We start from the raw sequence: 27,250 nt of genomic DNA, 5'->3' as shown, positions 1-27,250 counted from the left end.
TGAAACACTCAGTTTGGTGTGTACTTTAAAATCTGTAAAATACAAACGTTAGAACACTCATTCTATAATGCAATTTAAAGGTAGTCTTGCTTATTGTTCCTTGTATATTCACGCTGACCATGGGGCATCTACTTACTAATAATTATGATTTATCTTGGATGTCTAACAACCTCTCGACCTCAGACAAGAATGGTCTTGGGTACCTTCACACATCAGACCCATTTGTCTTCACTTACCACTTGGTCATGCACCGTGCCATTGTGTCTATTAAAACTGATGGAACAATTTCAAAGTTGTAAAGCTTGCTGCAGACAAAGAAAATTAGTTGTGGCCACTTCTACCTTGAGGCATCCCAGGCCATGTCATCTCTTGCACAGGATAAGAGTTTTCTAGTAGCCACTGGCCTAAATTCTTACCCCCTTTTATTCATTTCCCCTTTTCCTAGTCTGAGTTGTGTCAGACTCCCCTGGTCTCGATATGCAGGAGGGGAAAAACTGAAGAGTTATTGTTATAACGATAAGAGGAATTCCACCTGCCCATATGAGGTTTGTAACTGCAATAACACGATTACAGTCATTATAATCAGAATTCAACTTTTTCATTCCTAACCATACCCCCATCAGATCATTTTAATCCAAAAAAACTAGTTTGATTTCATATTTGTGTGGTATTCAGTAAAGTTCACCACAGTCCAGTCACGCAGTTCCTGAACATTGTGCTTCATTGCCCCTTTTTTCAAATCAAAATGTTTTAGCAAGATACATCATATGAGTAGAAATTATCACTGTACGTCCTGCGACCAGCATACAAAGAATATGCAACAGAAGCTTGGAAATAGATGGTACATAATACCTATGTCACATGGTCCATAAGACTAGTAGGCGAGGTATCATTGAAAGACCAACGAAACAGATGAAAAACTACATCACTGGGGTGTGAGTAGCAAGATGACATTTACATCCAATGAGCAGAAAGAATTATTAGCAGCAAGATATGCTTGTACCGTAATATTGGAAACATAGAGGACGGTAATTTTTTTAATAAGCAGAGGTATAAGAAAATAGAGTACGGAAGAGAAAGAAAGGAGAGAGAACTCCTGTAGGTCTACATAATGTATATTAACAGTGACAAAGGGGGCGACGGAGCCTGAGCTAATAGACGGCAAACATCAATTTACGTGTCGGGTTTGTGGAGGTGGCACAAAATGGGTACGATGGTGGTTTGTTTTTCTGTAGGTAGCTGTCTAGAGCATCCCATAGTTTTCTAGACGAGGATACTACATAGCACATTTTAAAATATTTTTTCGGTAGACCCTGCTCTGGTAAGACTTTGAGGGTTTTGATAGTTTGATATTTTCCTGTTTCCTGTGTTTTGCATTTACATTCCAACCAATGCTTCTAGGTAAATCCTATAAAAGGTACTTTAATGGTAGACTACATCTTCTGGTCATTTCTCTCTGTTTTACTACCCCGCCTATGTATTTCATAATCATAGCACTTTTGGCTTATACCGCTCAACCTACTTTATCTCACTAGTTTTTGATAACATCTTAATGATAGTGTGCATATAGTACAAAGAGGAAATTTTGAGGAAGGTAAGGTTTATTTTTTCTCTCAAGGATGGATCGGAGTACATGTTCTGTTTTACTAGGCGTATATTAAGGCTTTTGTTTTCCCTCCCAATTAATTGTGAAAAGTGTAACTGTGTACAGTTAAATCAAGCAGATAGGAGTGTGTACTGATACAGAACCACACACAGAGGATAAGAACTATGATTAGCAGTAGGATATGAGTAATATTATAAAATTAGACTGCAATTGCCTTATACCTAGACTGAAATGCCTTGATTATTCTTCATGCTATTCCTGGACACCAAGATAGGAGTTTCCATTTCAAATATATGTTGTATACCTAAAATTGGATTTTACATCCAGTGTAAAATATTACATTAGTCATACCAAAGTGTGTTTTATACTTTTACAGTTCTTCCAATAATCCAGATAGTCACAGTGGTAATAAATGTGGTTCTTTGTTGATAAGGTTCAGTGTGAAGCCAGTCAGACTTTGCACTCAGGTGTCACAAAAACAAAAAATGAAGCAAACCTCGCACTGAGCAGCACAAAGTGGGGAAAAAACGAATCTACTATAGAAAGAAAATTCACATCTTGCAGAGGGGACTTGCATTTTTGCAAGCATGCAAATGCCGGTTTGCATAGGTTCAGTTGTTATGAATGAGCAATATTTTGTTGCTGGTCGGAATGTATCTAAAGTGGCAACAGCTTACCACTCACAAGTACAATCCAGTTGGCATCATGGTTGCTTAATTAGTCTATCTGCAGTGAAGGCCACGTCATTCCAAGTTGAATACCACTTGTGGATTTTAGGCCCGGCCTATGGACAGATTAGCTCAGATGATCAAAAAGATTCATAAATAAAAATTCACGCATTAATGCATACACCAAGGGACTTTGAGTCCCTCCGTTTCTCCACTGGTTTGTCCAACTGTCAATCCAATTTGGATGAAAGCACACAGCATGCAGCAATGGGTCAATCACCTCAGCCATTTGTCTCTCTTGTACTTTTGGTTAGTGCATTTCCCTTGATAACATGTGCTCTTCCACCTAAATAGAAATGCACTGCGGTGCAGTGGCTGGTTGACCAATACTTGACTTCTCTAGTGCTTGTTTTTGCCCTTCTTGATTGTTTTTCTAATTTTTCAAACATCCTGGTGTATTTATACCACACTTTCTGGTTATAGTAATTCAAAGCCAATGGTGCATTTTCTTTGCACCAATAATGATAATAATAATATTTTCTTGTGATGTGCTTTACAACTACAAACGGTTTGTAGACCTGTTCTGGGAACATATGCCTGCAAGGCAACATCTATACTGTTATTTTAAAAAATATATGCAATAGCTACTTTTTAAATTTACATTTTTTGAAAGGATCTAGTTGCCATGGTCAGGCAGTGGTTGGCCCTTCATGTCCTTTTTACATTGTAGGATATGCCTACTATAAAAAATAACTATCCAAGAATAAAGGGTTTGTCCATATAGCCACAATTTAACAAAAAAATTATCCAGCGGAAAACTGAGGGAAAAGATCATCACATCATAATGTAATGCTCAATGAGACAATGAATTTACAATGAGGAAACATTTTAATCTCAATAATTACATAGATTGCACAATGCACATACTTTTGCACTCACTCCAACAGAATATACTCGGATATACAGGTCACTGACCATAAAGGCATCAAACACTAATAACTATTTTTCTATATCGAGTGTTAATACTCCTTCCAATTAAATGGCATTGTTAAGAAATCAATCTGTTTCACAAATTCAGCAGGATGTCCTCCAAATTCAGGAAAGTATGCAAACAGTCTGTTCCTTATTTTTTCCTCATACTTTTACAGAAACTAAAATGGTTGCCCCAGCTCATCCGGCATTTAATCCACACGAAGGTAGTCAAGTCCGCAGAGGAGTGGTGGGGCAAAGCTCAGTAATTCCTGCTACTGCTAGTCTACTCTAAAACTTAAAACTATTTTACTTCCGCTGGACTCCTTCCAAGAAAGTCAGACTCATTTCAGGCAAAGTAATAAAAAGGCCTCCTTAGGACAGAGGCAGTCAAAGGAACTGGTATTGAAGTAACCCATTCCATGTAGTGCCTCCATTTTTTGTGCTTACAACAAATGGATATCCCCAACAGCCAAGAAAACACGGCAGGGCCGACTGAGAGGAAACCATGCAGAGCCAACCACTCTCTGTACAGGCCAAAATACTCCAAGTGTGGAGCAAGGTCAACTATAAAGGTTCCAACTCACTTGCTTATAGGAGTGAAATTCTCCTTCAAAACAGCAGTGCAGAAGAGTGAGCCCATGTTCTTTGAACACTTGTGTCGGAGAAAAAGTCCAAAAAGTTTAACACAATCTATGTATTAATTACTGAAATTGAAACTTTTCCTTATGCTAATTCATTGTCTCATTGAGCATTGCATTATGATGTGATGGTCTTTCCCATCAGTTATTTGCTGTATAGTTACAATTTAACTATCTCATCAGCTTGCCAGGGACCTATAGGCTTCACCAATGCTTTTTCACTTCTCCATCACATTGCTGTCTAATCGGATACTGTCTGTTTTTCACTTTGGGTTTACAATTTCACAGAAGCATCATTTGTCATTAAGCCCTTCGTCTAAATGCTTAATGATATCTGTATGAAATAGATGCAAAAGAAGGGAACAGTTGTGATTATATTTCTATTTTTTAAATACTACAGATGGTGTCTGCATTCTGTTTGAAATATATTTCAAAGAAGGAACAAGCACAACAGTTGTCACTCTGACAGAAATCACTATTTTTGGAAGCAGGGCCATAGAAACACAATGTTTGGCAGAAGATGAAGCCAGTTGGAGGTATCGAGCATCACCCCCCACCACACACACACACACAAGCACACACACACACACCGCGGCTTGTAGTGTTACCCTCTGATGGTCCCCTGTACCTAACCCATGACTAGCTATTTGGGCTTCTGGATGAAAGACTGGGCTACTCGCCATTCTGATTTTCTAGAGAAATTTTCTTATTTCAAATTCCTGATTGCCTTTAATACCTCTTAGTCTATAGCCATCGATCCTGGAGATACTTTCTGATAAAGACATGATGACTGCACAAGCTTTTTACTTACTTTCTGCAGCAGTTAACTACACTGTTGGTATATAAGTTATAAATTAGGTTTACCTTTTTTGTCTTTTGGTCAATTCTACTTTTCATGTTAGTAGGTTCCTTTTACCGCATTTTTTTAAAGAGATCTAATGCACATTTCACATTTCTCTATGGTTTTTGATTACAGGATATGTTCTTTTCATACTTGGATCCATGGAGTTCTGTGCTAGATGTAATCATGACAATACCTGCTCTGTTTCTAAGGGTTTAATCTTACTATATAGCTCACACAGTGACTCAGAAACTCAGTACTTATTTTTATCACAAAGTCCCAAAGTTCAAGTCTGCCAAAGCAAATATTCATCCCTTTACTGGGCCAGCTATGTTATTTTGAGACTTTTTCTGTCGTGATTTAAGCATCCAGTCATCCTTTCCTGCTTCAGGAAAACTTTAAAGCTTCACCTCTTCAGGTTATTCTTGGAATACTGTGATTACAGAAATGCAACATTAAAGTTCGGTTGGGAAGGCAGGCAGTTGGGCTTTGGCTGATAGGTTAGTGCCTCAGGGTCACTTGTGGGTCAGATTTTTAGGGCCTCTATAAACAGGCCCACAGAGGCTTAATGTCTTTCCCGGTCCCCACCAGACCACTATAATGTGTTGCCAGTATCCTGGGCACTCCTTTGCCATAATTTCAAACTGAGGCTGGAGGTCAGGTGTTGTTCTGGCCCTTTGAGCATTCTCACCTGGGGTGGCCCCTGCCTCATGTGTTTGGCCCAGCCCGGAAGCAGGTCCCCTGCTGGGCCATCACTTTAAGGCCATGGTGGGTGAGGGGAGAGTGGGAATATGTAGGGGCCTTGCAGGGGGGGTCATTCTTACCTAAGACCTCCTGGAGTAGCAGCAGTAGCCCTGTGTTTTTCTTGACCTCCTCCCCTGCCAGGTCATACCCTTGGGCTATAGTGGGCTGGAGAGAAGGAGAGTAACAGAAGTTGCCTCGCCAGGGGGCAGGTGTTGTCAGCCCCACTGTCTTTTAAGCCCTTGTGGAGGAGTGGGGAGTGTTTGCATAGATCTCAGTGTGAGATCACCTTTCCCAGCGAATACAAAACTTGGGGTGTAGTATTATGGTCTCAGAGCTGCTGACGTTTGGAACTGGGGAAGTACGTTCAAATTCTGGCATCAGTTCAAGATCCAGTGATTCTGAATAAATCACTTAGGGCCAGATGTAGCAAAGTTTTGCGAGTCGCAAATGGCCCGATTTGCAATTTCCGACACCGCAAAATCGGAAATGGGATGCAAAGGGGCAGATGTAGCAAGCATTTTGCATGGTGCAAACTGCGAATATTGCAGTTTGCGCCATGCAAAATGCCGATTGCGATGCTCATTCACAATTTGCGAGTCGGTACCGACTCGCAAATTGTGAATGCCACTCGCAAATAGGAAGGGGTGTCCCCTTCCTATTTGCGACTCGCATCGCTATGCTAAATTGCTTTGTGACCACGCACGCGGTCGCAAAGAAATTCGCAGTTACCACCAGTGTCACACTGGTGGTAACCCATTCGCAAAAGGGAAGGGGTCCCTATGGGACCCCTTTCCCTTTGTGAATGTTGCCAAAAAGGGTTTTTCAGAGCAGGCAGTGGTCCAATGGACCACTGCCTACTCTGAAAAACCGAAACCAAATGGTTTCGTTATTTTTTTTATTTTGCAACACGTTTTCCTTTAAGGAAAACGGGCTGCAAAATAAAATTTAAAAAACTACTTTATTTAAAAAGGAGTCACAGACATGGAGGTCTGCTGTCTTCAGCAGGCCACCATCCCTGTGAGTGCAGGGACTCGCTATGGGGTTGCAAAATGCGAACTACCTCATTAATATTAATGAGGTGGGTCTTTGCGACCCCATAGCGAATCGCAGACGGTGTCTGAGACACCGTTCTGCATCCGATTTTGCGAATCGGAAATTGCGAGTCGCACCGACTCGCAATTTCCGATTCGCAAAATCGGACCTACCTACATCTGGCCCAAAAATCCCATTTCCGAAGTGCAAGTTGCGATGCGAGCCATTACCGACTCGCAAAAATAGTGACCTGATTTAGCGACCTGCAAATAGGAAGTCGCAATTTGCGAGTCGCAAACCATATGAAAAAGCCAGTCGAAAATTGCGACTAGTCGCAAAAAGCCCATTTTGCACACCCAAATTACCACTAAGTCAGAGCAGGTGGTAACCAGAACCAAAGTATAAAAGGAGACCCAGAAGGCATCTGGGTTACTCAAAATGGCTGAAATATATGTGATAGGAAGGAGGAGGAGAGTCCACGCTGCCCAGCAGAGGAGGAGGAGGAGCCATAGACACGAGAGGATATACAGAACCAGGCAGACACTTTTCCAACAAACTGAGGAAGAGATTTATGACAAATACAGACTCAGCAGTGCAGCAATATTAGAATTAATTGAACTACTCAATCCGCAGATTCAACGCCAGACAATGCACGGCAGCGCCATCCCCACACATGTGCAAGTGCTATGCTCACTGCACCTCTTGGCCTCGGGTAGCTATCAGGGGTTTATTGCAGTGACAGGTGGGGTATTCCAAAGTGCACTCTCACGATTCCTCAGATGTTTCCTAGATGCCATACTCACACACATGTCTAGATACATATACCTACCCAGGAATGAGGCAGAAATTAACAGCACCAAGTTGGACTTCTACAGAATTGCCAACTTCCCTCATGTAATAGGGTGTGTGGACGGGACACATATAAAAATTTGCCCTCCTGCAAATCTGGAATATCTGTTCCGCAATAGGAAATGTACCCACTCACTGAACATCCAGGTGGTATGTGACGCCCATAATGTCATCACTGACATTGTAGCCAAATTTCCAGGGAGTACACATGACTCATACATATTTAGGCACAGTGGGATACACCAACGCCTAGAATGTGGGGAGTTTGGAGACTGATATCTATTAAGTATTGCTGAATACACCCTGAAGCCATACACACAGGTCACTGTAGAAACCATCCATGCCCTGCTAACATTGCTTATTTTGGCCAAACATGTGACAGTGCATATGCGCTAAGAAACATGGATACTTACCCCGTAACTAACACCTGGCAATGAGAATGAGAGGCGATATAACAGTGCACATCGGCAGACCAGAAATATCATTGAGAGGACCTTTGGACTGTTAAAGGCAAGATTCAGATGCCTCTACAGAAGTGGAGGTGTGCTCCAGTATGCCCCAATAACAGCATTCAAGATAGTTGGAGCATGCGCAATACTACACAACATTGCCACCAGACGTGGGCTACATCTCACCCCTGAAGACCCAGATTCGGAGGATGAGGAGCAAGAGCTACCACATCGCCAGCCTGGAGATAGAAGCATTGCAAATCAAGGCAGACAGAGACGGGACCACATTGCAACCCAATACTTTGGAAGGTACGTTGGAACTGTCATCACACTCACTGATGTCAGACAAAAAGAGCCCAGTTGTGTAGTGGAACAAACAAAACCTTTTAATTTGTGAACCAAATGTCGAAAGAATATAACCGTCCGTAAGGGGCTGCACATGTCTAATCTTTATGAGGACACATTAACTTCATGTGCCTCATGAGTCCTGCTGTGTTCTGGCCTACACCCTCCTCCTGGTTCCCCCAGCATGACTCATCCCAGGTGGGTCTGCTGACCCCTGCCGTGCACTTTCACTCCTTAGCACACGTGAGTCAGTGGCTGACACACTGCTAATAGTGGACCCCTCCTCACTGTCCTGAGGGGTCTCACCTGTGCCCCTTGCCACCTGCCTGGCCTCCAACATGTCCACTGTGGGCTAATGCGGCCCAGTCCATGTGCAACATCCCCTGCAAAGTGGCCAAGTTCTAACTGCAGACTCACGGTCCTCTTGACAGGCCTGTAGTGTTCGTGGCAAGACGCCCAATGGACGCTGCCATGCGGTCGAATCTTGTGACTAGGTGGCACTCCCGGCGCCTTGCGCTGTTTCTATCAGCCACCAGTTCCGCCACTAGTTGGCGGATTGACTGGGTACGTTCACTCACATTGTCATTGAGTCTTGTGAACTGCGAGTTCACATCAGCCAGGCCATGTGTCATATTATTTTCCAGTCTGTGCAAAGCACCTGATATTAACCGTAATTGCCTTGTTTGCAGGCGCTTACCGGTAAGGAGGGATGCGTCGACTACAGACATTGCTGCCTCCCCTATCTCCTCCTGGGGCGCCGCCTGGACTTGGCATCTGCGTCTGCGTCTGCGACATGGTTGTGCTGCTGTCTCTGGACGTCTCACTGTGTGGCTTGGGCCAGGGGTCGTGTTTTCTTACTCCATGTCCTGCACTTCTTCTGGAGGGGACTGTGGTGGTGTTGTGCTGGGCCCTGGAATAGCTGCTGCAGCCTCCTGCACTGCCTGTGGCCTGCTGTCGCCTCCCTGGATGGTGTGGCTGGTGGGGGTGTTGTGTGGGAGACCTGTGGGTCATAGGGAACACATTGTCAGTCTCTCACATCTGTTGTATGCCTCATAATAAACATTTGCCTATATGCTGACTACTGTACTACATTGCCCATAATGCACCATTCTGGTGGTTGCTAGTCTGGAATGGAGCTAGTCTGGTTGTGCCTGCTGCTCTGTACTGGGAGAGTGTGGATACTGCATTTGTAGGTGTACATGCATATTCCATGGTACTCACTTTTGGAGGTCCCTTGCATGGAAGTGTCCAATGCTCCCATTCCTGACACAGCCTCAGGCTCCAGTGTCTGCTCCACCAATTCCTCCATGGCTGTGGGTGGTGGGATGGTAGATGGGCCCCCTCCTGTTTCCCTCATTTCCCTGAGGCGCTCTGCCACCCTCTCCTTTGTTCTGGAGCTCAGGTCGTACCACCTTTTTTTTATTTCATCCAGGGTTCGGTGGCTCACCCCAATGGCATTGATCCTCTCCTGGATTTGCAGCCAGATCTTCCTCTTCTCAGTGTCTGGGACACTCAGAGCTGCCTTGCCAAAAAGTTGGTCATGGTGCTGGCAGCATTCTTCTGTTAGCACCTCAAGTTCTTTTTCAGAAAACTTGAGTTTCATTTTCCTCCCTGCACTGGCTGTGTCTTTCATGGTAGAAGCAGCTCGTCTCTCCTGGTTGTTGCACAGCACTTTGAAAAGGGTGTGGTCCTCCCTCCTCCCAGGTGTATTTGATGACTTCCTGGTTCTGATGTCATCAGCAAGAGCCAGGAAGTGTTTTTCCAACTGTTATGCTGCACCTGCATGCAATTTGCGGGCCAGTCGCAAATTGCGGCACCCGACTCGCAAAAAGCGACCTCGCTAACAGCAAACTCGCAAACTGTGGTGAGACATCATTTGCGAGTCGCAATTTGATGTCGCTTTTTTTTCTTGGATCCCATTTTGCAAGTCGGAAATTGCGCTTCGCATTGACTCGCAATTTCCGACTCGCAAAATTTTGCCTCCCTACATCTGGCCCTTAATCTCCCCACCTAAAATGAAAATGAATTTGATCTTGTTCAATGTAGCTGGTTCTCATGGTAATTGCTCCAATGCCTTTTGGATGAGTTTTTGCTATATAAAATACTTTTTTTGGAGTGCCCGGGACAAATTGTTATCCAAATCCCACCCTGACACTAACCCTGTACTCACGTCCTCTCTGTAAGCAATTATGTAAATGCCTCTTTTTATTGTAATACAGTACTCTTTTCTGCTTCTTATACATCTGTAAGTTTACTCTTCCTTTGACAATAAGTGATTGCAGCTTAAAGTATGCACATCTGAAGGTATTCTGACATCAATTTAAAGGACCATTTGGTGGAGTGCATCTTGTTTTTGCTTTAGGTGATGGCTTCCATATAAACTTTTTTTTTTAAAACATCTTAGCAGTTGATCCTGTCTTGAGGCCATGATGTACTTCTGGTCGTATAAAATGAGTGAGAGGTCCCACTCCATTTTGTAGGGCAAAGGTCTTTGCATCCCAGATGCTGGTCGTGTCACTGCTCTTGGTAGTGTTAATGTTTTGCAGTGGATCTTCATTATTAGTCCTAAGCACTGAAGTGTATTGAAATATAAATCTATAAATACAATTTTATTTTAGAAATTTTAAAAAGCTTATTTAAAAAAAGGCTGCATTCGCTAATTTAGTCTATTTACTTTTAAAAAAAGAAACCATATTTTATTGTTTTCACGTAGACTTTGCCACATTTTTTGTATAAGAGTTAATTTTTGATAAACAGTTACATATGAGAACACTCACATTGTATTATATCAAGTATGAGCAGGCATAAAAGACACATTTTAAACACTCAAACATGAAAACGTTTGGGTAGCTATGTGTTCTTAATGAGCGTGCAGTATTCTGCCATACGATTTTCTTATATTTTTTTTTTTTCTATTACATTATTTTTAACACAGTACATCACAGGACATAATTTGTCATTTCTGTAATAGTTGGTTTTATTGTTGCTCATGATTTTATGTATGCATTGGGTGTTCTTGTAAAATTGAAATATGGACTGTTTTTTAACACATGCCAAGACTGTAAATGGCATCATAACATGAAAGAGCCAAACACACAAACTCCAAACACTACTTCCCTGTTCTAGTCTATGGGACAACTGGGTAGGTAACCACACTGCACCTGGTCGCTGGGGACACTTGGTGTACTTACTTCTGGTGTCTTCATCCTTCCCCAGCTAAGTACAACACTTACTTTGGTTGTGTTCCCTATTTTGCATTCCACTTACTTAGTATATGGTTCGGCCCCCACCCCATAGGTCCCTGTATATTTTATGATAGTTCTGCTTATTTGGTGCATATAGGAAGATTTACTAATGCTAGTCTAGTAGTTAGTGCTGTAATGAGGAATCCTTTTTTTGCAAGACTTGTGTGGTTGGGTGTGAATTGTAGGCAGTCAAAGTTTTGCAGTGGTGAAGGTGGCCTGACCGGAACCTCCTTTGGCTTTCCTGTGCTGTTACCCCATATCCCCCTGTTGTGTAACCTCTAGCGGTTTAAGGCTGATAGGGTTGCCTCTTCTGCTGTTGTCTTAATGAGGAGCTTGCTTGTAGGGAAGATGGTCTTAGAAACTGCACAATAATACTACCTGCGAAAGGACCTCCTTTGACTAGCGGTTTGAAAAGCCTCGTGACCTTAGCCAGTGTCAGTATCCTTTTTACGTTTTTCTAACATTTGGTCGAACAAATGTTCTTCATCAAAAGGGATATTAAGGTGTTGCACCTCTGGTTTAAATGCAGAGATTTAAAGTTGTGTGTTGGAGAATGAGGATGAATCTGTAGACCTGAAAAAGGCATACATACAACCGTTATTAAAAGAAAACAAAACTAGACCCGCAAGACCCCAACAACTACAGACCTATCACAAATGGACCTTTCCTGGGCAAATTGATAGAAAGAGCAGCATTCGCCCAGATGTCAATTCATTGAAGACAATTCTATACTTTCAGACTTCCAAACTGGATTCCACCCAGGAAGAAGCACTAAATCGGCACTCATAGCAATCTGGGATGATCTTAAAAACACAGTCAACCGAAATGGAGTTGCTGCACTACTTCTCTTGGACCTCTGAGCTGCCTTTGATACAGTTGACCATGGCACCTTAACTCAAAGACTCCACGAAGCTGGCATACAAGGGATTGCTCTCGACTGGATTACTTCCTATCTTCAAAAAAGATTGAATATCATCCACTCGCCCCCCTTCTCGTCTGAACCCTACCTCACAAAAGCAGGGGTCCCCCAAGGGTCAATCATCTCACCTTTGCTTTTCAACATCTACATGATATCTTTACCAGAACTGATCAATGATTTCCATCTCACATGCTACAGCTATGCAGATGACACACACATACTTTAAATTAGAATGCCCCAAAAACATTGAAAACTCACAAATCTTCAGTTGCCTCAGAGCCGTTGATTAGTGGATGACTTGGAGCCATCTCAAACTAAATACCTCCAAAACAGAAATACTCATATGTGGTGACTGGAAAAATTATGACCCTCTGTGCGTCTGGCCTGACGATCTCGGACCACCTCCTCAATTATCCAAGGAAGTTACAAACCTAGGAATCACCATGGATTCCCAGTTAACTATGAATGCCCAAGTGGACAAATTAGCACGAACAAGCTTCATCACCTTGAAGACTTTACGACGCATCTTCCCCCACCTCGGATTTCCACACAAGGTGTAAGCTACTATCTCGCTTGTTCTATCCAAACTGGATTATGCCAATGGCCTCTACCATGGATCATCTCTATCTGTTATGAAAAAACTACAACGTATCCAGAATTCCGCAGCCAGGCTACTATTACATGTAAAGCCACAAGCCCACATCTCCCCTGCCTTGAGAGCACTACACTGGTTACCCGTTGCCAGAAGATGCACTTTCAATCTGCTTTGTATCACCCACAAAGCTATACATGGAACAGGACCGCTTTTTATCAGAAAGAAAATTACCAAATACATCCAACAAAGAAACCTCCGCTCAAGATTGGCACCCCGCCTTAGAACACCACCATACAAGAAAAAGACTATAGGTGGGACATCCTTCTCCGTCCAAGCAGCCAAACTAATGAATTCATTACCCCCAACTATAAGAGCCACAGACAACTTTATTGTCTTAAGAAAACTACTCAAGAGTTGTCTCTTTCCTTCATAACCACCATATTCAAACAACTATGAACTGTATATGCCTATGTTGATAAATATGTTTTCAGATTGTGTGTATTTCCATTTATTTATAGTTTCTTTAGAAAATATGTATCACTACTATGTCATAACAATAAAATACACACACACGCTTTAAAACTGTTTGACTAAGTATTTTTTACCCATGGTTCTAATTATGTGTTCTATGTGCATATGTGTGTGTATTCGTGTGTGTGTGTGTGTGTATATATATATATATATATATATATATATATATATATATATATATATATATATATATATGTATGTGTATATATATATATATATATATGTATGTGTATATGTTTCTGTGCTTGGCATGTTTCGTGGATCATTGCATGGCTCCTGGGTGGGTTGTTATACTAGATATCTATGAATTCCTGCTCTCATCTTATCACACTTATCTACTCATCATCATATGTCATGTCTCTATCAAACTATCCTCCATCCCCACTCTGACTCATCCCAAATCCCTTCTACTACTTTAATCTCCTAAATAACTCTGCCTAAGATCTTCCCTCCGCTTCCACATCTAACTCATCAAACCTCACTCTACTACTGTGACCTCCCACACAACCCTACTAAATTCTTCCGCATTTATCTCGCCCTGCTACTAAGCTCTCCCTAACCCTTCCACATACTCTTCCCTCCTCCAGCCCCCTTTACTCATCCCAAGCCTTTGGGTTGAGTAAATGAAGGATATACTCCCAATTGGCACTTCTGGATTTCTTTCCTCCTCCACCTCTCCATTACTCCAGTCAATCTAACTAACAAACTCTCATATCCGCGGCTCAAATTAACTCATAATAATACTAAAACTGTACTCATAATTTCCCAATACTAATCCATCGCTAATTCTTGTTGGGTTCCAGAGTAGCGTGCTACTCATCAAAAAGCGCTTCGACGCCTCGTCAGGGGTGGTAAGCGCTATATAAATACGATTACAATACAATACAATCTGCAAGTATGCAACTATATTCTATGTGAAGCACACTAATGTCTTTACAGCACAGTGGAGTGTTTATTCTTGTTTTTTCTTTCTCTTTCCTGATTCCATCTTCAACACTTTTACTGATGACATCTTTACTTGTTCATAGATATCCCCAAATAATAAAAAAAACTTACTTCCAATCTAAAGTGAATTCTCAGTACACCAGCACCTTGTTCTCAGACATAGTAAGGTGCAGGGTCAACTACATTTGCTACTGATTCATTTATTTAAAACATTTATAAAGTGCACTGTGACCATCCAGGTATCCTGGCACTGAAAGAAAGCCCACCTGGACATAAGGAAAGGAGACGAAAGGGGATAAGGAAATAAACTGGAACTGTGATAACACCAGAGAGATAAAGATAGTGCAATATATAAAGTGCTTCAGTGTAAGCTGACATTACTATGGGAAGAGCCAGGTTCCAGGGCTATTCTGAATCTTAAGATGCCCTTCAGGGATCTAATGGGACAAGAAAGATGATTCCAGGTTTGGGCTGCCCTCACCATAAAGGCACGTCCAACATGTCTGGTCTTCCTGACTTTAGGAATGCACACAAAGTTGGCAGAACAAAGGCGACTCCTTAGGAAGTATCTTTTTAGTCTGCTTTGCAATGGCACTGGTCTATTGCCCTAGAGGGCTTTGAAAACAACACAAAGAGGTTTAAAGACTATGGGCCTCATTACAACATTGGCGGGCGGCGGTGCGGCCGCCAATGCGGCCGCACTCCCGCGGTGCCCATTTGGACATCCCAGCTGGGCCGGCGGGTGGAAACCAAGTTTCCGCCCGCCGGCCCAGCGGGGATGTGGGCCGCAACATGGGAGCCGGCTCCAAATGGAGCCGGCGGTGTTGTGGCCGTGCGACGGGTGCAGTTGCACCTGTCGCGCTTTTCACTGTCTGCACAGCAGACAGTGAAAAGCCGCATGGGGCCCTGTCAAGGGGCCCCTGCACTGCCCATGCTAGTGGCATGGGCAGTGCAGGGGCTCCCAGGGGCCCCACGACTCCCCGTACCGCCAGCCTTTTCCTGGCAGTTCAGACCGCCAGAAAAAGGCTGGCAGTCGGGGACTCGTAATCCCCTGGGAAGCGCTGCAAGCAGCGCTGCCCTGGCGGATTACAACCGCCGGGGCCATTGTGGCAGAAAACCGCCGGCCCCGGTGGTGCGACAGCGGCGCTACCGCCGCGGTAAAAATACGCTGGGAGTCACCGCCAGCCTGTTGGCGGTGCTCCCGTCGTTTTGGCCCTGGCGTTGTAATACCGCCAGGGTCATAATGACCACCTATGTGCTGATGCAACAGAAGCCAGTGCAGATTTTTCAATACCATGAAGGCAGATGACCTCCTGGGTCTGTTTAAAGCCATTTTGGTAGCAGCGACCGGACTCTGTACAGTCTGTTTACAAGGTACTCTGGTGCACTCAACAAGAGGGCATTACAATAATCCATCCTGCTCAAAATAACACTGCAAACAATGAGTGTTTTAGCAGTAGGAGGCACGAGAGTGAGAATCTTCCGGAGACCTCGAAGTGGTGAAAATCAGGTGCCTGCTACTCAATTCAGATGCTTTTCCAAGGACAGCTTGTTGTCAAACATAACCCCTAGGTTACGAACAGATTCAGAAGAGGTTAACTCTACATCAGAAGGCCAGAAATTAGATGGAATTGCATTTTGGGCTTTGCTTGCAGAACAACAAAGAAGCTTGGTTTTATTTCCGTTAAATTTAAGGGATTTAAGATTGATACAGTTGATGACATTGTTCATACAGTTATGAAAAACTGTGACAGACTGTTGTCAAGCGACAAAATTAACTGAGTGTTGTCTGTATAGAGCACCAAACTGAAATTATGGGATTTAATAAGATTGATTAGAGGCCTAAGATAAATGTTGAATAAGATCGGATGCAAATCTGAGCCTTGCAGAACCCTGTTATCTAAGTCCTTAAAGTCAGAGCAGTAGGGGGAAACAGCAACTGCCTGAGAGCATTCAGATAAATAGGAACACACCCATTTGAGTGTGGTGCCACATACACCAGTAGAAGCAAGCTGACCTAACAGCATACTGTGGTTCACTGTATCAAATGCATCTGAGAGACTGAAAAGGACCAGGATGGCAGTTTGACCTCCAGAAGTCCACATTCTAAGTTTGTCCAGTGGCAAGACCAATTCTGTGCCATGATTTGGCCTTAAGGGGGGCGTGGCCAAGCTGCCAAGCCAAGCCAAGCTGGCGTCAATGACGGACGCGAGCTGAAGAAGCTCCGTGTCTCGCCTGGCTTATCCGACGGCACACGGGGGTCCAGAGACCAGCGACGCCTGGCCAGAGGCGGTGCTGGGCAGCGGAGGGGCCCCGGGCTGTGACGGGACCGGGCGCCGGCTCTCCGGAGTGGCGCAGTGCAAATTTGGGCCGGGCTCACGTGGGTCCATGGCCCGCCGAGCTCGGGTGAGCGGCAGGCGCGGATATGCCGTGGCGCGCGAGCGTGGCGCAGCAGGGCCCGGTCGCAGAAGCCTGCCTGAAGGGGGCCCCCAAGGAGACGGTGCCCCATCGGGGGCGAAGGAGAGCCTGAAACTCTGGCAGGCGCATGGTTGGGGGAGCCGGCCTCCTGCACGGGGCTCTCAGGTGCTGCAGGGAATGGCCGAGCACGCTGATCGTGTAGCCTGGATTGCTGGCGTGTCCCCACCTCAAGTGCTTGCCTGGGGCCCTAGAAGCCTGGAATTGGTGCCCAGTGACCTGGTGGCAGGCCATGGGAAGAAGGCACCGGAGCATCCGACGGCTGGGCTGCTCGTGCTGCTGCGCAGCGCCGACCTGGGCACGTAAGCAAGCGGGCCCAGGCTGGTTCGAAGATCTGGTGAAGTGCTGATCTGATCGACGTTGGAGGCGGCTGAGTGGCGGATTTGTTACCGGCCATGAAGTTAGCGGCGGGGAGTTGTTCCCCTTTGGTATCTGGTGCTGAGGAACCAAGCCAGTGTGGTAGCTAACGGTGTGGAGCTGTAGGTGGAGTTGGAGATTGCCCTGGAGGGCCCATTTTGCTGCGGGACTGCCGCATTGGTTGCAACGGTCTCCTAGCCTGATATTTCCACGCAAGCTGAGTGTGCTAAAGGGCTCTAGACTGCAGAAGCTGGTGGTGTGTTGGCTGGTGGGCGGAGGGGCATTGGCTGGAGCCCGCAACGGCCTTGATCATGGTGGGGACGGGCTGTCATAGTTCTGGCACTGGAACTGGGAGGTCGCAAGACGCTGCGGCGCAAGACAGCCAGAAGTTGGATGCTGTGCTGGCTGCGGTGGAACACATTGGTGACTCGGAGCGGGCTCACACATCCTTGGAAGTTAAGATCAACAAGGTAGCTAGCGACCTTGTCTTACTACACGCTGGCCACTGCAAGCTGGTGGATAAAACAGGTACGATAGAGGCGCGAGTGGATGAGCTAATGCCGGTGGCGTCCCGCTTAGAGTCTGCGGTGGGGCATGCTTTGACACGTGTGGCAGAGCTGGAGCGTCGAGTGGAAGACGCGGAGGGCCGCACCAGGAGAAATAACATGTGGGTGGTTGGATTACCGGAAGGCGCGGAGGGCCGAGACACAGTGATATACTCTGAGAGCTGGCTTCGGGGACTGGTACCGGCTGGTACACTAACCCCCTTTTTTTCGGTGGAGAGGGCTCATCGAATCCCCATGCGGCCAAGGCCTCTGGGAAGTGGCCCTCGTCCTTTTGTAATTCGCTTACTCCACTATGCGGATTGAGATATTATACTCAAAACTGTGAGATCCTCCCCGCCCCCTCGAGTGGACGATGTGCAAATAATGCTGTTTACGGACTATACTCTGGTGGTACAAAAGGACCGGGCCTCCTACATGCCCTTGAAGCATAGACTCCGAGCTCTGGGCCTGGAATACTCTCTACTATTGCCCACAAAACTCCGCATCGTGGCTGAGAATAAGTCGCACTTCTTCACCACACCAGAAGCGGCGTGGGAGTGGTTGGAGTCAACAGGCCGCGCTTCGGGCCGTGCAGTGGAAAGAAACCCACCCGCATCGAAGAGCAGACGCAATCGGGCAAGGCGTGGCAGTAAGGGCGGTGGTGGGACCACAGAGGCTGCGACCCATGCTCCTGACCTGGAACAGCTCATGCAGGAGCGGCGTGAGGTGATACACTCGGCTGCGGCCATTAGTGCCTCTCCGGCGGCGTTGGAATCGGAAACCAAAATTTCAGAGCCTCCCAGTGACTGACCTGCCACGCCGGATAGGCTCCCGGTGTTGGGCTTTCCGGAGTGCCCGTCTGTAACACCAGCCACTATGGACAAACTTTTCTAGGACCTGCAGGGGCCGATTTGGCTGACCCGGCAATGCTGTAACCATCTGCTTGGAGTAATGGGCTGCCTGAACTACAAAGAGGATATATTGCTTAGTATGTACTGATAGTTGGCCCAGCTGCCAGGCATGGAAACCCTCCTGGGTAGGCTGAGCAGGCTGTTGCTGGTACTGTAGCTGTCTCCGTTTGCTGTTTATGACTGCAGCCAGCCGCTGGCCCCCACCTCTGTTATCCACTATAGCTGGGACGACTGGCTTAGTGAGTGTTTGTTTCCTTGTGTGATTTGGCCTACCCCACTCTCCTGCTAAGGGAGAATTAGAATGTGTGAGTATGATGTTGAATGTCCAAGTTGTTGGGTTTGGGCAGAGACCGGTTGTTTATCTGCTCTGATGGTATTGGTTCTGTTCTGGTTATGCTGGAGGCTACATACAGAGCGTCTGACCGGGTGCTGGGAATCTGCTACTTTGAGCGCAGCACTACGCTTGAGGGCGGGATGGGCGGGGGCGGGAGTGCCAGACTAACGACGCTATGAATCCATATATCGCGATCACTTGGAACGTGCGCGGCATACATACACCTAAGCGTAGGTACTCTATATATTCATATTTTAAAAGGCACTCAGCCCATCTTGCTTTTTTGCAGTAGACCCATTTGGCGCTCTCAGAGCTCCCTCGCTTGCAGCGGCGTTGGAAAGGGCAACTGTATGCAACAGGTCACTCCACTTACGCCAGGGGTGCCTTGATCTGGATTAAGGCAGGAGTCCCCTTTGTAGCAGAGGAGCAGATCATAGACGCAAGGGAGATTTGCCCTGGTCCAAGGGAGGCTTGTGGGCCAGGCCATAGTACTGGGCTTTATCTATGCCTCAAATGTAGATCAGGCTTCCTTTCTGCATAATCTGTCCCACCACCTAGCGGGTTGGAGTGACTACCCTTGGTTACTAGGAGGGGATTTTAACAGTGTGCTAGATATTGACTTAGATCGTTCCTTCCCCCCATTGCCAATGTCCCCTGCTGTGGCAGCCGCGCGTGGGTTGGTGAATTGGACGCAACACTGGCAACTGATAGATATATGGTGGCAGAGGCATGCCGCAGACAGAGTTTACTTGTATTATTCTGCCCCGCACTCCCTGCAAGTGCGCCTGGACAGGATGCTCTGCACGCGGAATTTGTCCTCTGTGGTCGTAGGTGTAGATTACCTGGGATGCACGCACTCAGATCAGAACCCGCAGATTATGTGTCTGGGTTGGGATTCTCCCCCCCAGGTGTCCCTACCTGGAAACTTAGGCCTGAGCTCTTAGACGATGCCGCTTTTAAGGCATCACTGGCGATCCCTGAATTTGTTTTGCATAACAATGGTACTGCCTCTACGGGCTTGCTGCAGTGGGATACCTTTATGGTCTTCATCCGAGGTCACTGTCTGGGGACTCAGTGGAATTTGCACCGCTCGATTGAACATGACCTGACTCGTATAGAGCGAGACTCACTGCGCCCAGAGAGGGAGGCTGCTAGGAGCCCAGCAGAGGAGGCATTGTTGTCAAAGGCCCATGCTGCACGTTTGTCGCTATTTGAACGGCTGTGTCATCTGAATTATGCTGCACACTCAGCGAGAACGCATGTTTCAGCAGACAAATCGGGCAGGCTTCTAGCCTGGCTGGTTAGACGTGACCGCGATAATGGCCTGGTTTTGGAGGTCCGCTCGGAGGCTGGTGGTCTGTTGCATATGCATGGGGAAATACATTCTACATTTACGTGGCATTACCGGGCATTGTATGCCTCAAGGGCGCTTTCTACTGCGCAGTCTTGTAACGAGTTTCTCACTGAGCCTCTTGATCTCGTTGAGATACAGGCCAGTATTCGTGAGCTAGCGTCTGGCAAAACGCCAGGCCCGGACGGTCTGCCGGCTGACTTTTACAAGGCATTTACTTCAATTCTGGCACCCAAGTTACTCTGCGTTTATGAGGAGGCAGTACGGAAGGGGATGCTTGGAGACATCTCAGAGAGAGGCGCTGCTGATGTCCCTTCCCAAGCCTGGTAAGGACCCAATGGAGTTGGGCTCGTACCGGCCGCTAGCGATGCTCAATACGGACTATAAAATACTGGCCAAAGCGCTAGCAATGCGTCTTGCGCCTATAACACCGGACCTGGTACACCCAGATCAGAATGGGTTTATGCCGACGAGGGATACGTCGCACAACATCAGGTGGCTGTTTCGCTTCATGCACTATGCGAGACGAGACTGCCGGCGGGCGGGATGACTTGTCCTTGACCTGGAGAAGGCATTTGATTCTCTAGAGTGGCCCTACCTATTCAGGGTCTTGCGGCGGTTTGGCGTTGGACCCCACTTCACTCGGATGGTTAAGTTACTATACACTAAACCTCAGGTCCGGGTTAAGTTGGGAGGCATTGTATCAGAGTCAGTCAATGTGTGCAGAGGTACGAGGCAAGGTTGCCCTCTTTCCCCGTTGCTGTTTTCCCTTGCCACGGAGCCACTGGCAGCGGCTTTGCGCCATAAGGGGACTGGTTGGGATATTACCCTGGGGGACAGCCTGCACGTGGCATCGCTGTATGCTAATGACCTTTTGTTCTATTTCAAGGATATTACGCAAATCCCCCCAGAGGTTGGGACAATGTTGCAGCGATTTGCTTCGTTATCTGGCCTCAAGGTCAATTGGTCCAAATCATGCCTCTTCCCTTTTGACTCTATGTTTCCGAACTCAGAGCTTTGTCTTGCTGGGAGTATTGTCCCATGGCAGCCGCATGCATTCAGGTACCTAGGCATCCGTATTTATCTCTGGGAAGGAGACCTAGTTGATGGAAACCTTAAGAGAGCGGTGTCTTCGATCAAATCCCAGATGGCTTTCTGGCAGACGCTGCCGCTGTCGGTGGCAGGTAGAATAGCGCTTCTAAAAATGATAGTCTTACCGCGCCTATTATATTACTTTTCTAACCTCCCGCACTATATCCCCCCAGCTTCTTTAGGAGTCTGGAGTCTACGTTGAGGGAATTCATTTGGAATGGTGGCCGCTGCAGAGTCGTGCTGAAAAAACTGTACTTGCCGTTGGAGAGAGGTGGCCTGCCGTTTCCTAATTTAGAGCTCTACTACCCTGCCTCTCAGCTCCAATGGGTGTCAAAATGGCTGGCGGGTCTTCATCTCACAGACACGGCGACCACGGTGGGCCCCTGGTCCCTAATGCAGGTGTTGCACTTATTTCACCTACTAGCACGCATGGCATTGCCGGAACAATTATTCCTTAAGGTGGCATGCAGATGGTATCATAGGTCCCTGCGCCTCACTGGGGGGGTGGTCCCATTTGCTCCAGCCTTGGCGTTGTTGGGTAGTCCACGCGGCCCTAAGATTACGTCAGGCACCGAGTTGCACACGTGGCATGCGTGGAGTTATATACACTGGGTGACCTCCATGATGATAGTAAGCTAATTCCGTTTCCCACACAGGTTCAGGAGTCGGGGCTGCCTGCAGGACAGTTTCTGTTATAAAACTCGTTGTTGAGGTCTTTAGCGTCCAGGTAGGGTGATGTGTCAGTAGCCCCTCCCACGCATTTGCTGATACAGTACATACAGGTGATGGGGCAGGGGGGGCACCTGATTAGATGGTTTACCGATGCGCTGCGCACGCACACAGCCCTAGAATGTGATGCGCTGCATGTGGCCTGGGACAGGGATGCGACCGCCTCAGTCACAGATGTGCAGTGGAAATCAGCCCTATCTGGCCACATTAATATACCCCGCAACTCTAGATTTCACTTGATCCAATTTTATATCATTCACAGGGCCTACCTCACTCCAGCCCGAGTGAACAGATATTTTGCTCGTCAAGATGCAGCTTGCCCCCGTTGGTCTTATATAGATGCAGACATGATACACATGCTTTGGTCCTGCCCATCCTTGTGCTGCTTCTGGAGGGCAGTGGTGGGCCGCCTATCGGAGTGCACGTCGCATCCAGTTCCATTCACCTGGGAGGCATGTGTGCTGGGCCTTTTTCCCAGGGGCGAGCGGCATAGAGCTGATGCACAATTTACGGACCTGGGCCTGATAACGGCTAAGCAGCTGATAACTCATAGGTGGAAGTCGGCCGACCCACCAGCTGAACAGGCCTGGAAATATTCCTTTGAGGTGTGGGCAGGTGCGGAGGGAGTGGCGTTGAAAAGAGAAGACGCGCTGGGGCTACACAAGTATCCATTGTCGGATAGCTGGGAAGAGATGTTGTCATGCCTGAGGAGTATGGGTCGGGGTCCTGATGCGGAGGAACCAGTTTAACCGCTGAGGTGGATGTGCACCTGCTACTGGCGTGGGAACATGTAGAGGGGGGTGTTGGTGCCTGGGTGATTGGTCCGGTCTCTATTTTGGAGTCGGGGCTAGATGTTAACAGGGCGGCATGTGTCTGTGGCCTGCATGTACTCCCGTCCTCCACTGTTGCGAATGGATGATGCAGAGGGGTTCCCGCACCTACTGCGGCGTGCTTTAATTGCAATCTATTGACTGTATAATTAGTACTCCAGTGGTTTTTAATGTTCGTACTGTTATCTGTGTTCCGTTTAAGCTATATACCTGCCAGCAAAAAACAAAAAAACATATGTAGGAACGAGCTGATCCTCAGGCATGGTTTGCAGAGATATGGAATTATCTGTTGTCCTTCTACTGGTTTGCAGGCTTCAAGCCTCCAATATATGAACCCTCTCTCTGAGTTTTGCATGTCTGTTAATCCTGTGCTATGTGAGCTTGGGCAAACTGTGGCTCAATAGGCTAACTGGTGGTCTAGTTATAAACTGATTTGACGCCTACCTTCTTCGGATGTGCGTATTCAAGTAAATTGTAATTGCACAAATTTGTTATCCTGAAATTGATGAAAGTCAAAGGTTATAATATGCTGAAAATAATAATAAACAGATTTGTGAAAAAATGATTCGGCCTTAAGCCCAATTGTTCTCCTTCAAGGAGAAAATTGTCCTACAAAATTTTAGAGAGTTTCCGGCAAACAAAACGTTCCAGGATTTTGACTGGAAATGGCAGGAGGGAAATAGGCCTATAGGTACTAAGAACATCTGGGTCCAGGGAAGGCTTTTTTAATATAGGAGTCACTATTGCCTTCTTCTAGGCTAAAGGGCCAATGCCAGATTCGAATGACTGATTGCAGAGTTGTATTAGCAGTGGAAAATATTAATCTGTTAATTCTTTCCAGACTCTATGAGGTAAAGGGTCAAGAGGGGAGCCGGAAGAGGTAGACATTGCAATGGTCTAAAAGAGATCGTCCGTAAGGGGTTCAAATCAGTCCAGCTTATTCTCAGGCTGAGGGGTGTCCTTTACTATTATGAAGAGTGGCCTCAGGTATTTTGTCATTTGGCGGATGAGGATCACTAATAGTCTCCAAGACTTATGAAGCAAATTCACTTTTAACCAAGATTAAAGACCAAATTTAACAGAACGGAAAATAATTTGACTCTATATTTTTGTAAATAGATAGTATACTTGTTTATGTATACATTTTCTTCTCACCTGATTTTCACTACATTTCAATCCATCCTACCCTTGACACCCTGCCAAGTATTCCTGTAAGGTTAGGAATTAATTGATGTCAAAATCCCCTGCAAAAATTGAACATTTTGTGTAGGATTTTTTAGGGTGACACTAGCGCATCTCTCATCCATTCCTATGTCATAGAATACAACAAAAGTAGGTTAGTGTCCTTGAATTTTTACAGCGGTAATGTTACTTCTTTTTTTGCTTTCTATAATGAAAATTACAGTTTTCAAAACAGTTATGGTGACCTCTCATCTGAAAGCTTTGATTAGAAAAAACTACACCTAAAGCCAAGGCCTGGTAATAATAATTTCCTGCGGTAGTACTGTCCGTAAAATAGCTCAGTGGTGTAATGTAGAAACTGTAGAGATGTTGTGTAATATGTGAGGTTTGTTTTAATCATTGCAAATGTACTCAACCTGTTATGCTTTCAGGGATTCAGAGGTATTAATTTTGTTTTTTTGTAAAGTGCTCCTAACCACCCTTCTGTGGCCACAGAGCGCATTGGAGTGAGGATTTACACACAGATTAATAGGTAGTAGGATAGTAAATTACAAAATTGGTGATTTAGGACCCAGAGGACCATCAGGTGTGTGGGTTATGTGTGTAGGACTCACCACCATCATGTCCCAATGCAAGAAACACAGAAAGGGCAAAACCATTTCATACATCAGGACTCTAGTCTTGAAAGCTGAGGTAAAGTAGGCACCTTATCAGCCACTAGCTCGAGGGCAAAGAGGTATGCATGTCTTAAATAGAATAGAATTATCAGAATCTTTGAGAGTGTAGCTGGGTTTAAGCATCATTCTGAATAAAGTCTTTTTCAAGTCTCACATGTAATGATTGGAAATTTCAAACTGAAGAATCATGAACTTGGGGTTGGCAACTAATGGGCTTCTTTACAAGCCCCTCTGTGCTGCCAGAATGTCGATTTTAGTGACGGTCCGGTGGCACAGACTGCAGGGCCATAGTTACAAAGCCACATAATGCCACCCAGCGTGGCTTTTAATGACCTTGTAAATATGGACTGTGTCAACGCAGCCAACTCTCTGCATAGCTTTACCCTGCCACAGGGAGTTGTGCCATGGGCATGACGGTGGGTGTTCCTACATAACACCTATGGCATTTGACACATTCCCAGGTTTACACGATTTTGTAAAGCTGGGAATGCGTCAAAAGCCCTCTCCTCCCCTGGGAGGCATATGGCAGGCGCCTTCTGTGGCCCACATAGAAAGAGGAAAACACCTCTTGTGATTGTTTTTGTGCAGGAAGGTGTACCTGGCTTAGTACTTAAGAGATGTCTTGGCAGACCCAAGGGCTTCTAGTTGATAGGAGGTAAGCAATTTCACATAGCTGCTTCTTGTTCAGCAATGTGCTAGGCAGGAGCCTCGACTATTGTTATTTCTTTTATTTTGGGCCAATGTAGTAATTGCAGGGCTGGTGGGATGGCATTCTGTCATCATAAAAGTGCTCTGTGACCTACGCTCATTCTTGAAAGGTATATGGAATGACTTTAGATTGTGTACTTTATCACCCTCTGGAAACAGAAGGGGTCCTGAGCACAGAGAAGAATGGATATGGGCTGGCCTCAGCAGGTGGCATGGGCACTAGCACAGTATCATGCCTGTGCTTAGGAACACACAGAACGTGACTGATGATCATGCTTACTAGGTCATAAGGGGATGAATACTGGGCATAAGGGTTAGCAAAGGAGCAAGCATTCACCCTCTCCAAAGGCCCTTTCGGCACTTTGGGCAGTGAACAAAGTACATTATTACACACCAATTTTTTTTACTAAAACACCTTAGTTAAAACTGTGCAAGATTCTCTCCTAAAATCATATCCTGTAATATATTTTAACAAAATAGACATCCCCCGAAAAACATTTAGTTGGGTGGGGATTTTTGGTTTGGCTCAAACATAAAATTTTAGAAATTGCCATGTATATGTTGTAACCTTCAGTGAATTGGAAGGCTCTTTAAGGGAGTATGATCTTACTTCTCAGGTGGTGTTAGAAATGGGGTCTTTGGTTGGCAGTCAGGTTACCCCCGTCCAAGCAAGGACCCTCACTCTAGTTAGGGTAATAGAGAATCACTCTCAGCTAACCCCTGCTTACCCCCTTGGTAGCTTGGCACGAGCAGTAGGCTTAACTTCCGAGTGCTAGGTATATAGTATTTGTACCAACACACACAGTAACGTAATGAAAACACTACAAGATGACACAACACAGATTTAGAAAAATAGAAAATATTTATCTAAACAAAACAAGACCAAAACAACAAAAATCCACAATACACAAGTCAAGTTATCACAAAAAAAGCAAAAAGGGTCTTCATGTAATTTCAAACACAACGCTAATGCTGTTAGTGTGAAAATGTACCTTGGGTGTGTCAAAAATAACCCGCACAGGCGAGTGTGCGTCAGAATGGCCTTGCGATGCATCAATATCACTCACGAATGAGACCTTGCGTAGTTTCTCCTTTAGTTGGGTCGGCGTGCGTCGTTTCTTCTCTCTGCAGGAGAGCGATGCATCGATCTGATCAGCACTCTTGGGTCCTGGCAGGCCTTGCATAGTTTTTACACACCGAGCGGTGTTTGCATTGGAAATCCAGCCGATCGATTATCTGAAAACCACGCAGCGTGGGTTGCGATCTCAGCAGCCTCTGTCAGCGATGCTGTGCATTGTTTCTCCATCCCCGGGCATCGATCTTCGGGTTGCAGGCGAGCGCCGATTTTCAGGTGCGAAGCAGGCAGCGTGTCGATTTTTCAGCCGCAGATCAGAGTTGCGTCAATCTTTTCCCCGCACGGCAGTCTGTGCGTGGATTTCTCACTCTTGTGCTGCCAGCTTCTCCTTTCTGGGTCCAAGGAACTGGATGGGCACCACTTGGCAGAGTAGGAGTCTCTCCAGAGACTCCAGGTGCTGGCAGAGAGAAGTCTTTGCTGTCCCTGAGACTTCAAACAACAGGAGGAAAGCTCTAAATCAAGCCCTTGGAGATCTTCACAAGAAGCAAGGCAACACAAAGTCCAGTCTCTGTCCTCTAGCACAGGCAGAAGCAGCAACTGCAGGA

At 46.0% G+C, this 27,250-nt stretch overlaps 1 protein-coding gene across 7 annotated transcripts in view; it reads left to right on the top strand.

Moving 5' to 3' along the window:
* Window positions 1-27,250, top strand: part of WSCD2 (WSC domain containing 2) — a 1,176,783-nt gene that overhangs the window by 944,343 nt on the left and 205,190 nt on the right. The window lies entirely within an intron of this gene.

This window comes from Pleurodeles waltl, chromosome 11, assembly GCF_031143425.1.
Source record: "Pleurodeles waltl isolate 20211129_DDA chromosome 11, aPleWal1.hap1.20221129, whole genome shotgun sequence".
NCBI classification, from domain to species: domain Eukaryota; kingdom Metazoa; phylum Chordata; class Amphibia; order Caudata; family Salamandridae; genus Pleurodeles; species Pleurodeles waltl.
This window is presented reverse-complemented; position numbering and strand designations above follow the sequence as displayed.